General features: G+C 38.7%; 1 protein-coding gene and 1 pseudogene across 2 annotated transcripts in view; both read left to right on the top strand.

Annotated features, from left to right (window-relative positions):
- Lsamp (limbic system-associated membrane protein) overlaps positions 1–16172 on the top strand; it is a 2169735-nt gene that overhangs the window by 590810 nt on the left and 1562753 nt on the right. The gene's annotated exons all lie outside the window — the stretch shown is intronic.
- Positions 1–16172, top strand: part of LOC134481072 (large ribosomal subunit protein uL6-like) — a 125609-nt pseudogene that overhangs the window by 31502 nt on the left and 77935 nt on the right.

Genomic DNA, 16172 nt, shown 5'->3' with positions numbered 1-16172 from the left:
AAATATGACCTAAGAAAAATATAGAGGTGGCTAAGGAGACAGGCAAGGTCTATTCACTCAGTGTTAGAGCAGATAATGAGGCTCATTTGCTCTGTTCTTTTCTCCTGTTAACAAAAACTTGTTAGCATTATGCCCAACAAGGAAAGGAGAGGCCTTGAAGTGAAACTCAAAGCAAAAACAATGTAATATTGATGGGATAGGTATCTTCTTTTGTCAGCCAATTAATGTTTGAGATATACCATAGGGAGACAAAGATTAAGAGGACAATAACAGCCAATACTACTACTATAACAACGATAACAAAAACAAATAATAATAAAATAACAAAATTACATACAGCCTTTCTTTAGTTATAGCTTTAGCTGTAATACAAACTGTCCTTTCCAACAACAAGTATATTTAAGCAATAAGAGAGCTGCAGCAGAGGTGCAAATCACTCTTACTCCAACTGATGATCAGCCTTGGTAGACTGGTTCTTATTCTCGAGTCTCTCCTTATGACAATCAAATGCCTTTTATAATGCCTATACTGGATGACAATTATAAAAATTAGCTACTTCCCTAATATAAGGACTCAAAACATATATTATTTAAGGGCTAGGGATGTGGTCTAGTGACAGCCTAGAATGGGCCAAATTCTGAGTTTGATCCCTAGTATTGCAAACGTAACAAAATATGAAACTCAGATTTATTCTGAATGACAAAGTACGTCTGTGCACGGTGTTGTGAAGGTTTGCGGGTTTTTTTTTTTCTTTGTTGTTCTTCAAATGATGCCGGGAATGGAACCAAGGCTGTCATGCATGCGAAACATGCTCTACACTGAAGCACACACTCATCCCGTGCCTTGAGGTATGGTATCATGACAAGTATGTCGTGTGTGTGTGTGTGTGTGTGTGTGTGTGTGTGTGTGTGTTCTAATCATAGCAGATTCCCAATTTGAATCTGCAGTTCCTGACTATACGATTTTTCAAATCTGTGCTGCATCTTTATTCTTACTGAACAGATTTCAGATAATTGAGGTATGGTCATGGGTCATTACATACATATGAATACAATATTTTTATGTAAATAAACATATAACAGCATTCTTCTTAAGAGACTTCATTTTATTAAGATGGGGGAAAGGGGGAAGGGTATTGTTTTCGGCCAGGGATATGTTTATATAACTGCTTCATTGAGATTTTCTCTCTCCAACCCTGTTGATGCCAAGGAAAATTTAGTCTTAATATGTTTAATCGGAATAGGTAATTTAACTATTCTCTTAACAGTGACCTATTATAAGAATTAATGAAATATGTGATATAAAACAAATAATACTGCATCTTGTAAAAGGTAAGAGAAAAAATACTGAGGCTGAGAAAAGAAACTGACACAAACGAGCAAGAGCTATGAATTGCAGGAAGCCATGACAGTGAAAACAAGAACTGCAATTTTATCGGTGTTCCCCCTTTTCCTTGACCCCGAGAGAATACAAAAATAAAATCAATTAATGGGCCTTGAAGAAGAATCACTTTAAATTGTTCAATTAAACCCTGCAATGCAGAGAACATAAGGGAGGAAACACACACACACACACACACACACACACACACACACACACACACACACACACTAAATACGCCTTAAAAAATGGACTTGTCAGAGGCGCCAGGGTCCCGACATGCACCATTACTGACGGATCGAATAGCACTTCCATTAACACCATAATCTTATAGACTCCACAGGCTGTAAAAAGGGGATTTACTTTAATCAGGTTTGGTTAGGACTGAATCTGAGGCGTGCTACAAGTGAAATAAAACATGACCTCCACCTCTTTGATTTTTCTCCTGTGCTGGTTTCCTGGTATGTAATTTGCCATCCACAGATGGGTCATCCTTAATGACTATGTTCCGCTGCTACATTTCTCCCTGGTTCTGTAGTGAAAATCATTAATCCAAGCCTGCAATATTCCTCCTTAACTATTTCCCTCCATCTAATGATTTAACAAGTATCATCACCACAGAGCCAGCTCTGTCTACTCTCCGGAGCAAATACCTAGTTCAAGCCTTACAGAATTGCGGAAGACTTTCCCAGGAAAGGCATCTAAACAGCTCTCTCTGTCAGGGCTCCAGGTAGAACCTTTATTATGCTAATGCGCTCTCCATAGGGGTTAGGGCATGCGGTGTTGACAGCACCTATGCGCCTAAGGGACATTTTTAGAGCTTCTCCAGAGATTTATGTTCCATAGAAAGCACTATGAGAAACACTGACTTAGGCAGCTTTATTTCTCACTCTGTAAATTCCCCACAATAACTTGATTGCAGCCTGGTTGGTAATAAGCACTCACCCAGAGGGTGTCTGGAGTGACTCCAGCAGGCCAGGTGAGATGAATGGCCATTAAGGAGCCTGGGAAGTCTATAAATCTAAAGGTGTCAGAATAATCTTTGCAGGCGGCTTTTTGCTTTATACCTCACCCTTCCCAATTTATCACGAGGCCTCAGCTCAATATGCAGCTGGATTTCTTCCCCCTTCCACACAGAGGAAGGGATATGGGAAGACAGGTGACATCTTGTCGGGAGGGAGTTGCTGTTGTCCCAATTTACCTGCAATTAATTTGGTTTTCTGGATGAGAATCAACTACGTTGCGTTCTGTATAGATTTTTTTTTAATTTGTAAGAATAATAAAGACCACTAACCCATAACCATTTCATTGATTCCCATAATGCTGTACGAATTTGAATGGTCATACCTCAATATGAATGGCTAAAGAGCAGGCCCCTAGAGAACACAAAAATAAAATCGATTAATAAAGACCACTAACCCATAACCATTTCATTGATCCCCATTATGACATATGGACCTGAGTGATCACACTTCAATATGAGTTGCTGAAGAGCAATGTCGTGATTTGGGAGCCCCCATTTTTTTTTCTGAAAACCTTGGCCCTTTTTATAGGTGGACTTTATCTATTTGCATGTGAATTGACGTGTTCCAAGGTTTTGATTAAGAACTATTTTCAACTCAATACAACTCCAAGTTCTTCAAAATCTGCTTGTTCTCTTACCACCTAGAAAGCCATAAGAAGGAGAAAGAGCAGGGTAGGTATGTTTCCTACAAGTAGTAGGAACATTTCCCCATAGGAAAAGGAAGGTAGAAAAGTCTAGGTCAGCTGCTGGGTGTTAAGTTTATCTGTATCTGAAGTTCAAAACACCGGAGGGTAACCTGGAGAGGAACTGACTGAAATTAGAGTATAAGAAGAAAAGGGAAGGAGAAGACAGAAGAAAAGACCAAATGAAAATATCCCAAGGAGAAAGAGCATCAAAGCCACATGAAAGGAGAGAGGCAGGTTGTCTGTTGAGGGAATCCCAGGGAAGGAACACAGGAGGAAGCCAGTAAGTATGGTAAAAGCAGTATAATAAAGGCTGCCAGGCTGAAGGATCTAATGGAAGATGTGGTCCTAGAATTACAAGGTTAATTCCAGAAGCATTTCTAAAAGCCCCCCAAAGCATAAAATTCACTTTCAAGGAGCTCCAATTTTAAAAGCTCCCGAGAGGCATGTAATAGAAAAGGGCTTTTAAATGCTACTTCTATTCCCCCACCCCACCTCCTGTTTTCCTTAGGGGCTGTCTCAGAGGGATGATTTATTGTCTATTATATTTAAAGTGACATAGCCAATTTTGAAGGCCTCCTGCTGTGATGCAAGCATCAAAGAACATGGGACTGCAGACTCTACCCTGTAGACAGTCGCTACCTGGCTTCTGTTTGACTTTGTGCATCATGGCAGAAAGGGAGAAAGGTGTGTGGACTCTAGTATTGTAAAGGGGAACTGATACATAGGCATATGTAATTGAGACCAGTTATTGAGAAAACACAGTACAATGTTGTTTTTCCCTTGACAACATAAAAAAATGATGAAAGGGAAATTCTCTAAACACTAATGATATTTATGTAGAATAACCAAACCATAATAAACTACACAAATATCCAAGGACTGGGAAATGGGAATGTTTTTTGAAGGCAAAACTCAAGGTGAACTGAAACACTATAGAGCTGTAGTCCTTGTTTACAGCATGATTGGTCTCAGTCCAGGGTTGAGGGACATTGGTAGCATATGTCCATGAGAAAAACCTTTAGAGTAAAACTATGGTAGCCAATGTGAAATCTGAGGACTCAGGAGCTCTCCTGGGACAGTGTTTATAAGTCAACCACGCACCGTGGTCCTCTGTTTATAACCACCTTGATTTTTCTGTATATAACTATTGTATATAGTTATAAAAAACAAAGATTTATTATTTTAAATAATACTTTGTGATTAATTAATAAATAAATTAATATTTATTATTTTAGATTTGATGTAAGCAATTCCATTTTTGTTCTAATAGGTTTTATACGTTTTTTCTATCATGAGAGAAAATTTGACGTATTTTTGAAAGATAACTAAAAATACGTTCCTTAGGAACAGAGGCAAAACTCCTCTTCAGGTCACAGAGGAGTAGCCACTCTTTCCTTTCTTTAGCAAATTCTTATAGCATTTACCCTGTTTCCTGTGCACCAGTTGGTACCAGTATTTTGAAAGCTCTACAATTATTATACTAAGCTAAGATTGTGAGGGTTTTCATCACTCATTTCTTCCATTATGTTCAATGTTTTATGGAATTAAATGGATTTTAATAATAATAATAATAATAATAATAATAATACAAAAGGCCCAAATGTAGGTTGTTATTTACATTTTGTCAAATATTCATTGTATCAGAACAGTCTGAATGCACTTTGCCTACATATGGTCCCTAGTAAAGCATCTCATTAGAATAATACGAAAACTCACATATGTTCCTCCTTCATATTTTCATTTCCCTCAAATATATTTTAATATCTTTATTGTTCATGTTACATCCACTTTACAAATTCAGAAAGTCTGGGAAATCAAACTAAAAAGGAAGAACACCAGAAAGAAACCGTATTATCAAGTTTTAAGAATTGTTAATATTTTACTTATTCTCCATCTTTCAAAATATGCCTATGGGGAGGAGGGGGGAACCAGCAGGGAAAATGGCTCAATAATTCAAGTCTTTCTGAATATCTGGTGCCTATGAGGACCTGAATTTCTTGCCGAGAAAGAACAGAAATGCCGGTGGCTATGGGAAGCCACCAGAAATTCCACTACTCGGAAGTCAGAGTTCCCAAAATAAGCAGGTTGACTAAAGAAGTCATATGAGCAATTTCTGGCTTTAGCTAAAAGACTGCCTCAGTGACAAAGCATTAAGAAATACTCGAACCGTCTCTTTGCCCCATCTACCGCAAGAATGAAGACCTTTCACAGCAATCAGACTGTCTGTGAACATTCCAGAAAATGTCGACATCACTCTGAAGGGGCACACAGTCATTGTGAAGGGCCCCAGGGGAACTCTGCGGAGGGACTTCAATCACATCAGTGTAGAGCTGAGTCTCCTTGGGAAGAAAAAGAAAAGGCTCCGTGTTGACAAGTGGTGGGGTAACAGGAAGGAACTGGCCACTGTCAGAACCATCTGCAGTCGTGTTCAGAACTTGATCAAGGGTGTGACACTGGGCTTCCGTTACAAGAGGAGGTCTGTGTGTGCTCACTTCCCTATCAACGTCGTTGTTCAGGAGAATGGGTCTTTGGTTGAAATCCAAAATTTCTTGGGTGAAAAATACATCCGGAGGGTTCGGATGAGGACCAGTGTTGCTTGTTCTGTCTCTCCAGCCCAGAAGGATGAATTAATCCTTGAAGGAAACGGTATTGAACTTGTTTCAAATTCAACGGCTCTGATTCAGCAAGCCACAACAGTTAAAAACAAGGATATCAGGAAGTTTTTGGATGGCATCTATGTTTCTGAGAAGGGAACCGTGCAGCAGCCTGATGAATGAGACCTCAGTTTCCTAGCTCCAGAAACAAGATTCTGATCACAAGGACAATTCGGGCTCTATGGGAACAATAAAAGATTATATATTGAAAAAAAAAGAAATACTCCAAGCAATCTTGGGCCTCAACACACATGCCACACTCATTTGTATGCATATGCCTAAACTGACACATACCACATATACATCTAGTGAAAAAGAAAAATTGGTATCTATGAGCATGAAGTTTTACTATGTCCTTGTAAATGAGATCTTCTGTTGCCTTCTTTCACAACTTAAGTAAAATACTTTATTTAAAAACATAGCAAGCTAAAAATATGTGTCATTTATAAAATATATTTATAGTTAAATTACTGCAGTGAAGAGATTTGTATATATTTCAGGTTGACATACATCTGAGTGCATATTTTAGTAAGATTATTCTCTTAGAATCTATTTAGAAATAAAGTTTACTTTTAAATTAATTTGACCTACTTAAGGCTACTTATAAAGATTTGTTAAAACTTGTGGGTGGACTTGGTTTATTTATTTTTTTTGAAAAATCATCGAGAAATGAACTTAAAGTCTAACTCCCCACCTACAATAGCCAGCTGCTTTTTAATATTTACCTTCCCATACATTTATACATGCAAACCATACATGTGTGGATACCCAGAGAAACCAGAAGATATCCTCAAGAGTTATCATTTCAGACAGTTGTGAACTGACTATCATGGTATAGATATTCCACAGCAAGCGTCCTCTGGAAGAGAAGGAAAGACCGACGCTTAACTGTTAAACCATCTCTTCAGCTTCAACCTGTTTGTTGTTATTTTTAATAAAGATTTTTATATAACTTTAGGGTGCATTTATACTTCTCCTGAAACATGTTTCAATCGTAGTGTATTGAATGACTAAACTACATTCTAGTTTTAAAATATCAATCCTCTAGATGCCATTGCTGGAGTTAACTACAGACATGATATTTACATAGTACAGTGTTCACCCTAGAAAATAAGTCACTTAGAGCAAGTGTGGGTGTGAAATTTACTTTTATTTCCCTGGTAGCAAAAAACAGAAGTTTCTCTTTTTATTAACAGGTAAAAACAGCACGCTGCTTCTTCAGAAGAGACTGTGCTAGCGATGACATGTGCTAAAATAAATTCACTTTGCGCAATCTTAAGACAAGTGTATTTAATAGCAAATAGAACTTGTGCTCAATGAAGTGAGGACAAATCTAAAACCTTATTGTTTTAGTTTTGAATATTTTACATCTGCCTTGCCTAATTTGTCAGACTTCATTAAAATAGACTTGTGGTGCTATGGGCATTAAGTCATGTGTGTTAGAAAGGATAACAGCACGGTGCTTGACCCATTCTGATAGGAAGACCCAAATTCTAATATTTTTATGGTCAAGTTAGCAAAACTTTGTATGACTTTGCTATCTTCACTGAATCCATGGAGCATCTCCAAAGAGTTTTACAGGTGAGAAAACCGAGACTTATCTCCCCTGGGAGAAATCTGTCAATGGGGTTTTGATTTGTCACTAGGCCTGTGACAAAAAATTTTCTGAAACTCAAACCTAAGAAGAAAAGTTTTAATCCATTCTAATCACAAACAAAGAAACAAAAAATGAAAAGAAAACCGTTAAAATATTTTCCTCATGGAACTATAAAGCCTGTAACCCACCCCTCGTCTCCTGTTTGTCTGGGTTCCATCTAGAAAGGTCAAGCAAACTGCAAGGCACGCATCTCATTTTGAGTCAAGTCAGCACTCCTGTTATGATTCCTGCATGGCAATAGACAAGTGATGTAAACTTCTGTATTAGTTCAGAAATTAAAGACTTGATGCCAAGTGTTCTGTGATGTTCATTGTTCATACTTGCTTAAATATCTTGACTTTCAACGCTGATTTCATCTAATCAGAGGCGCAACTCATATCTTTTTTGTTTGGTTTTGTTGTCATTTTTGATAGTACACATCTCTATGTTTGGATAACCTATAACTTATACATATAATCAACTCCTTAATGCACCAGTTTCTGCATGACTTTCTAATTGTTGGTCACTAAGAAGGGAAAGAAGGCATTTACAAAAGACGATAGATAAAAATTGGAGGATTTACATTTTCTCTTTTCTCTTTTCTATTCTAATATTAACAGTAATACCAATGTTCAGCATCTAGGTGACTTGTAAAACTAAAATTTCATGAATAGATACATTAAGGGAGTCAAATACTCCTGTATTTACTTTTGGCAACAGAGATTTGTAAAAGACATATATATCTTCCCTTGAATGTTTCCATTCTTGTTTTCAATAGTTATTATAATAACTTACACTTAAAAAACACCTACTCTAGTTTAGTTAATCTATAGATTTGATTTTAATAATAATAATAATAATAATAATAATAATAATAATAATAATACAAAAGGCCCAAATGTAGGTTGTTATTTACATATGAACAAACTATAGCAAAGTGACAGACCCAAGGTAATATATACAACAAAAGAATCAGCCAGTATATGAACAAGAGAAGCTAACAAGTGCAGAAAACAGCCTCAAACCCAACTCAACTCTCTCAGTGTATGTCAGTCATTGCAGTCAGGGTATGCATCGCTTCTTGAAGACTACTTAAGGAATACATAAAACTGAAAACTAAGGATTCATTAAACTCTTCTATTTCCTACTGATATAATTTATTTGATTATTGGTGTATGTCAAGACTTTGTATGTGTCATATAGATACATAATGAGTTGTAGAAGTTTTGCAATGCAATAAGATCAAAGAATCTTGGAAATAGAAGTGGCTTAGAAGCCAAGTAATCCAGATGTGAGTCTTTTTTTAAAATTTTTTTATCTTTATTAACTTGAGAATTTCTTATTTATATTTTGATTGTTATTCCCCTTCCAGGTTTCCAGGCCAACATCCTCCTAACCCCTCCCCTTCTCCTTCTATATGGGTGTTCCCCTCCCCATCCTCCCCCCATTACCACCCTCCCCCCAACAATCACGTTCACTAGGTGTTCAGTCTTGGCAGGACCAAGGGCTTCCCCTTCCACTGGTGCTTTTTCTAGGCTATTCATTGCTACCTATGAGGTTGGAGCCCAGGGTCAGTCCATGTATAGTCTTTCAGTAAGATAAGATGGATGAAGCAAAGAAGTGCAGGCCTACAGGAACCGGATGTAGATCTCTTCTGAGAGACACAGCCAGAATACAGCACATACAGAGGCGAATGCCAGCAGCAAACCACTGAAATGAGAATGGGACCCCCATTGAAGGAATCAGAGAAAGGACTGGAAGAGCTTGAAGGGGCTCGAGACCCCATATGAACAACAATGCCAAGCAACCAGATGTGAATCTTAATTGGCAACGAAAGCGCTATTGCTGGCCGCATTTTTGCCAATTTTCTTTTGAATATCCTTGACAGTCAGAAAACTCACTAGCTATTAGAAATGCCATTCTACTTGTTAAAATAAACTTACACTGGGGTCAAAATTTCTGATTTGAAACTTCCGCCCAGTGCTTTAAAGAGTCCACTTAAAATAACTCAACGTTTTCCATTGAAGGCAAAGCTTTGAAACGGCCTGATTAATCTGCCATTATTTCTCCAAGATGCTTGCCTTCTCCTGATCATTTAACTCAACCATTACCCAATTGACAATGTTCATGGCTTCTTCGCCATCACAGACAATTCATTTGATGTAAAATTGGCTGACATTTTAAAATGCAGGTAGAGGTAAAATATCTTCCTTTCTCTCCAATGAATAACATGGAAATAGATCTGTGACCACTCAGGTCAAGGCACTGCATTAATATAAGTTTGAGAGTATAGGGGCAGCCTTGACAGTATCCACACATGGTTGATTCATAATGCGGCTTGCAGTCAACTATAGTAGTTAACTGAGATCTGGCACTGTTAAACTTCACCTGCCAATTAGTACTTGTGGAGAAGTGATTGACTAACATGAAGTTTATTTTTACACACAAAGGAGTTCTTCCATTTATTTTGTCTTTTTTTATATCATATCATTTACCAAGGGCACTTATTTTTTATTGTGGAAAATGTGTTGATTATACTGCTAGAAAGAACTAGATGAATATGTAAGTAGGTCAGTGTATAAACGATACATAGAAAGAGAGATATATGCTTTACACATTTATATCACAAGCATTGTTTCCTATAGCCATCTTCTCCCGTTCTTCTACAGATTAGAGAAGTTACAGGAATTAGCAGTAAATCAGATCTTTTCGTAAGGGAAAGCAGACGTACTAATATTCCATGGCATTTTAAGCCCCTAACTGCATCCTTCCATCATAGCTGCTTCTTGACATAATGTTCCTTTGAAACGAGCTTTTCACCTGCTGTGATGATTGTTCAGCACTGATATGGGGCTCGCATTTCCAAAATGGTGTACTATCATTTTTATTAGCTATTCTTTTAAATAGTCTCATGAAGTACTTCAGGATCAGATTCGTAAAAGTCTTCGGGCTGTCATCCTTCCAGTCAAAACATTCTGTTGAGCCATTAGCTCAAGTTTGATTTTGCATTTGTGAGAGGACAAAGTGCCCAGCTCTCCACATCAGCCTTATTGAAAACGAGGAGGTGGCAATGAAAGGCGCGGTATTAATGAGCCATAGACACAGGTCAGGCTAGAACTTTAGTTAAGAAGTGTTTTGATGACTGCACTTAGTGCTATGCTCTCTCTCCTCCTCCACTGTTTTCTTCTAACACGTGTGCTCTCTTGTCCCTTAATACTATTTCAGATGATCTCTTCAAATGCACAAGCTATGCTCTCCAAATTACATACCACTCTTTCCTGGTTCCCAATGCATGACATTTTATCAAAAGTGGCTTATTAATTGCAAAGATGGGAGGAATACAATTTGAATTGGTTGACAGGTGAGCTAACTTTGCATTAGGATTCAAGCCCCTGCATAATTCTCCCGAACTTATTTGTTATTGCTCTGGGGACGCTTACTCTGAAATCCAGCTTTCTGGATTAGTGCCCCGTGCACGGAGATTCCACTCTCCCCTGACCCTCTTGGCAGCATCAGACACCACCCTTGCTCTGCTTGGCTCGGGTGAAGTCAAACTTCACAGGCTGCTTCAAACGTTCTAAATGCTGCTCGATGCTTTCTTCCTTAATCAAGCTGAGCATCGCCGCTCCCCCCCCCCCGTCACCCTCTGCACTTAATTGACCAATAGAGCTAGACATATGGAGACTCGAATCACAAACGCAAATCAGCAGTTGTCAGAAGAGATTAATTCAAACAGGAGGTAGCAAAACACTTGTTTCCCCCCCCTCCTCATTCTGTGCTCATTTTCGGGAGTCTGATGAGAGGAATGATTATTAATAACTCCAGCTGTGCCCTCAGGCAGATGCCAAGAACTTCAGTGAACCACTTTCTACCTCCCCAGCTCCCTTAAGTCTTTCTTCTGGAGATAGCTTCTGGCCCTTTGGTTAACCAGGTGGCACTGGGGTGAGCCTGGCACGTTGATAGCTGTGAGTCGACTCTAATCTGCAGAATTCTCCGCGCTATGAACCAACCCCCTACTCCCCACTCAGCCAGAAGAGAAGATGCGCAAATCCCTATTTGACATCTAATTTCTCCGGGGTGTGCTTTCCAACTTGGTGGTTGTTCTGTCAATGCCTATTCAGTCCCCTCGTTTATTTATTTTGTTTTCTTGTTTCTCTTTGTGTCTCAGCACTTTTCTAGGCTCAGTGCAAAAAACAGAGAAACTTAATGTATAGTCATTGTCCCCAAGATCATGGAAAAAAGAATGCAAACAAACAAGTACTAGATAACTAATGTGTCAGATGTTGGATTAAGCATTCAAAACTTAGTGGTTCGGGTCAATTGCCTTGCCATTCCGTCATGAAGAAGTGTTTCCATGCGACTGAAAACACTATTAGATCTGACCCAATGGGAAAGGGAAAGAGTATGTTGGTTCATATGCCAGAAAAGAATCACATTTCATTTTCAGTCGATGTTGGAGCTAGGGGGGTCCTGAAGACCCCTGATCTCTGCATCTCTGGCTACCACTTACATATGTACAATGTCCAAATGTTCCTAAAGCTACCAACCTGTCACCAGCCTGTCAGCGAATCTAGAGAACTGCTCTCAGCCATTGCTAACGGTGTCCTGGGCCGAACTCCTGCTCGTCTAAGACTGAGCACTTAGAGTCTAGACCTACTGTCTAAGATATTGCCCACACTAGGAGTCAAAAGTTGATCAGGGTTTAAAACTAGCTTCCAACAGAATCTGTCATTTTGGGGCCAAGTGATTCCGTGCTGTTGTTGCTGGTTTTTGTTTGTTTGTTTGTTTGTTTGTTTATGTGTATGTATGGTTTCGGTATCACCTATAAGAAAAGGAAGGCTCTATTAAATATGAAATGGGTTGAATGTTATAAGTTCTAAGAGTGATGCCACAAATTTAGTACTTACATTTTATATCCAGTTAATAGGCTGTTTTGCATCGTGAACTAAACTAAATATCTTTTACATACCACCCAACTCAACAATTGTGTTTTCCCCACAAATTTTATTGTTTTATCTGATCTTTATGTTTTTTTCTTTCAACAATGCCTAAATTTACTTATTAGCAGTAAGTTCTCAATTATTAGTGTGTGTTTTGTGTATGAATGTGTGTGCACATGTGTATGCATGTGTATGAACATGTGTATGCATGTGTGTGCACATGTATATGTAGGAACACTTTCCAGTGTGTGGAGTCCTGACACTCAGAGGTCAATGACATGTGTCGTCTATTGTCTTTTTTCACCTAAATTTTTGAGACCAGATCCCTCAACAAACCTAGATCTCATCACTTCTGCTAGACTGTCTACCAACAAAGACCCCAGTCCCCATATCTACCTCTCTCTGTGCCAAAGTATGAGGTTAGAAGTATAGCACCGCACTTGGCTTTTGTGTGAATACTGGGCCTCCAAATTCAAGTCCTCATGATTTTACAGTAAATATGCATGGAGTTTTCTCACCGGCTTCACACCTTCCATAATAGAACATTATAGGTTTAAAGGAATAACTGGAAACCCTTGAACCAAGATAACATCCTCGTATGCTTCTGCCACACCCTTCCCTAGACCAGGATTTCCATTTCATTGCCAAGACGTGACCGTAGTGAACACCCCAGCATGCTGTAAAGGCATGCCACCCTCAGTGGCATGGCTTGGTTGGATGATGAAATAGGAAACTACCAGCCAAAGTTCCAAGCCAGTGTCAGGGATACTGTGCTGAGAATGAGGGTTTTAAACAGGCAGTGTAGAAGGGACTGGACAGTCCATCCAATCAGCATGCCTTCTCAGCTGAGCTTCTAATGCGAGGTAGCCAAGGCAGCCACAAGGGAAAACACAAAAGCAAAATAGAGAGCAAACTATACGGAAAGAAGACTGGAGGCAAAGACACCCACTTGTGAGAAGGAGACAAAAAGAAGTGTTTGGCAGTACAAGAATCTCTAAGACAGACATTGGTGAAGAATGGGTTGGCTTTGCTCAGTGAGATGTTTTTATTAGAGTTTCTGCTTTATGGTTGAAAGATCAATTTCTAACGTGACAACCAAGCAAGAGGCTCGTGTGCTGGACCTGGTGGAGACAAGCTGTGATTTGTCTAGTGACTGGTAGGTAAGGATTATAATTTAGTTGCTCAGTGTTGTGGATTTATTACTGGCTGAATGAGGGCTCTGTGAGACCATGGGACAAGTGGGATGCACAGGCTAAATGGAATAAGTCTTCTCTACAAACGTGATTTATATCATACATATATCTCGTCTCCAGAAAGTATGTAGTATTAATAAAAATAACTGACTTAGGAGGGATTTTACAAGTTACCCATGAACACAATTCTGTCAACATGTGACTCTGCTTAGCTGTACAACCTTAGTTTCAGGATTTACACTTTGCCATTAAAAATCTTTAAAGTAAGGTCTTACACTGCCTCTTTCTAAAACTATGCTAGATGTTTGGTAATGGGAATTGTTTGTGTGGAAATTATCCTGAGAGCACACACTTTGTACCCTGCCCATCCTGCCTTGTGTGCTGTACTAGGCATTGGCATCTAGTTTCTTGTTGAAAACACAAGTTACCTGGCTATTAGATTTAGAGTCACTGAAAGCCCAAGAATATGATTTTCACTCAAGCACTTAGGGGAATGTTTCTACCTACCAGTCCTTGGGAACCAGTAGTGGAGAGCATCGATTCCTCCAAACTAATACAATTGCAGCCACATCTGTAATTTAAAATTTTCTAGTCACCAGATTAAAACAAATAAAAAGAAATGGATGGGATTGATTTCAATAATGTGTTTGACCTGTGAAATCTAAAATGTCATTTAAACAAATACAGGTGTAGGTGACATATTAAGATGTTTAGCAGTCTGATTTATACAATACCTGAGGGAATCCAGTGTGTAGATCAGATTCACAGCACGGGTTATCTGAAAGCAGGCTATACTCAGAGTGTTCAAACACATATGGTCAGTGACAATCAAACCAGGGAATATAGGCGCTCAGAAATGCTTTTTGCTGTTTTGTTTGTTTAATACAAGCTACAGGAGTGAAAAGAAATGGCTACATTATTTCTCATATGACACATAATGTTTCTGATTTGTGAACTGACGAAAATTAATGGTCTCAAAACTCACATTCAATGTTATATATTTTTAATATTTGATCTTGTAGCTCTTGATTATATACCAAATGAGATCATTACTTTAAAATGTGTTTTTTCTCAATTATGGGATATTTACTTCTCCTCTGTCACTGAAAGGGTGATTTATTCTTGGGAAATACATATCAAGAACAAATGTTCTTTCAAAGTCTGTAGAAACCGCTCCAAAATGGGCTCTTTGTTGTAATAACAGTAATAACGAAGTTTGTAAGCATTTGTTTTGGATTAGGTACTATTTTGAACTCTTTATATAGTATATAAAATATGTTTATTTTCTGTGACCCCACCATGCCCGTATTATTCTCATTTCACAAAGCAGGGAATGGAAATACAAAGGAGCCAATTTTTCAAAGTTCCACAGTTACTAAAATTCTATTAAGATTCATATATTTTTAAAAAGGAGTATTTTTTGATGTAATTATAATTCTCAAAGATTTTAAAGTAGACTTAGTAAGTTGAGTACCATGTTCTGTTTTGTTTCGTTTTTGTGCTGTGTTTTGACAGGCAGCCATTCTCATCAGAAAACACTTTCACCAACTTGAATTCATTTATCCCTTGTTTCGGGTTACTCTGTAAAGTATTGCCATGGTTTTGGGAGTTCCCGTATTTTATGTGTGGGATTTGTTGGTCCAAAAAGAGAAACAACCCTTTTGAAGAACAACAACCTCCTTCCTTGGGTCTTTATCTGAGACCAAGGATTCTTCTGATCAAGTTTCTGAGGCTCCGCCAGTGCACAGGGAGTTGTAAAGCCCAAACAATTTGAAAGGCGTTTGACTTTGCATCACCACCGCCATTAAGTGTCAGGTAAATGGAGATGAATGGAATCCTAACAAAAGCGCGGACCCAATCTGACGCTGTGGGGAAGTTGAGCCAGTGAGCGCCTGCCAGGGGAAGGACTGTGTGAGGCTGTAGAGGAGTGGGAAGCAGCTGTCTGGTAGAGCTGCACAGGTGGAGGGGCACTCATTAGGTTCCCATAGGCTCCATCATTAAGCCTCTGGCAGATGTTCTCGAATGTGACTAGTACAGTCACAGGGGAAGGGAGGAAACTCAGCTAACATTCAGAAGAGCACTGGAGAGACGATGCTGGGCACAACATCGGGAGCGTTGCAGCTCCTCGCCCGAGTGGCACCTGCTTGTCTCCTCAGCTCATGCAGTCTCTGTTGAATTCTTCTTTGGCAGCCTCCCTATATCTCAGAGGCTCCTCCGTTCTGCTCCTTTGGAATTGGACTGAGTTACTTAAATAGAAACTTCTACATAAATAGAGGAAGCATCAACAAAACCTTTCTCGCATGGGGAGTACAGTACAGTTCTGGGCCCACAATCCTAGGAGAGCCTCGATAATATTAACCCAGCTCAGAAAAAAACTTTAAGAAATATCTGTTTGAGGGATATGTACATAGGCTGGTAGCATAAGGCCCCGAAAAGATTTTGAAAATTATATTTGATACTCTGGGATTTTCAAAAACCTATACTATACAGGGAAGGCCATATAAAATATGTTGTTGCAAAGTGCTTATATGATCTTAGATCTACTGTGGGTCTTTTTGTTATTGTTTTTTTCTCATTAAAAATAATCTGCATCACAAATGTCATACACTAGAAATATAGGATATTTTTTGCTCATACTGGTGAGGAAATAGTTGCAAGC

This window comes from Rattus norvegicus, chromosome 11 (genome assembly GCF_036323735.1).
Source record: "Rattus norvegicus strain BN/NHsdMcwi chromosome 11, GRCr8, whole genome shotgun sequence".
NCBI classification, from domain to species: Eukaryota; Metazoa; Chordata; class Mammalia; order Rodentia; family Muridae; genus Rattus; species Rattus norvegicus.
Note: the sequence above shows the minus strand (reverse complement) of the source record. Positions and strands in the feature narration are given on the sequence as shown.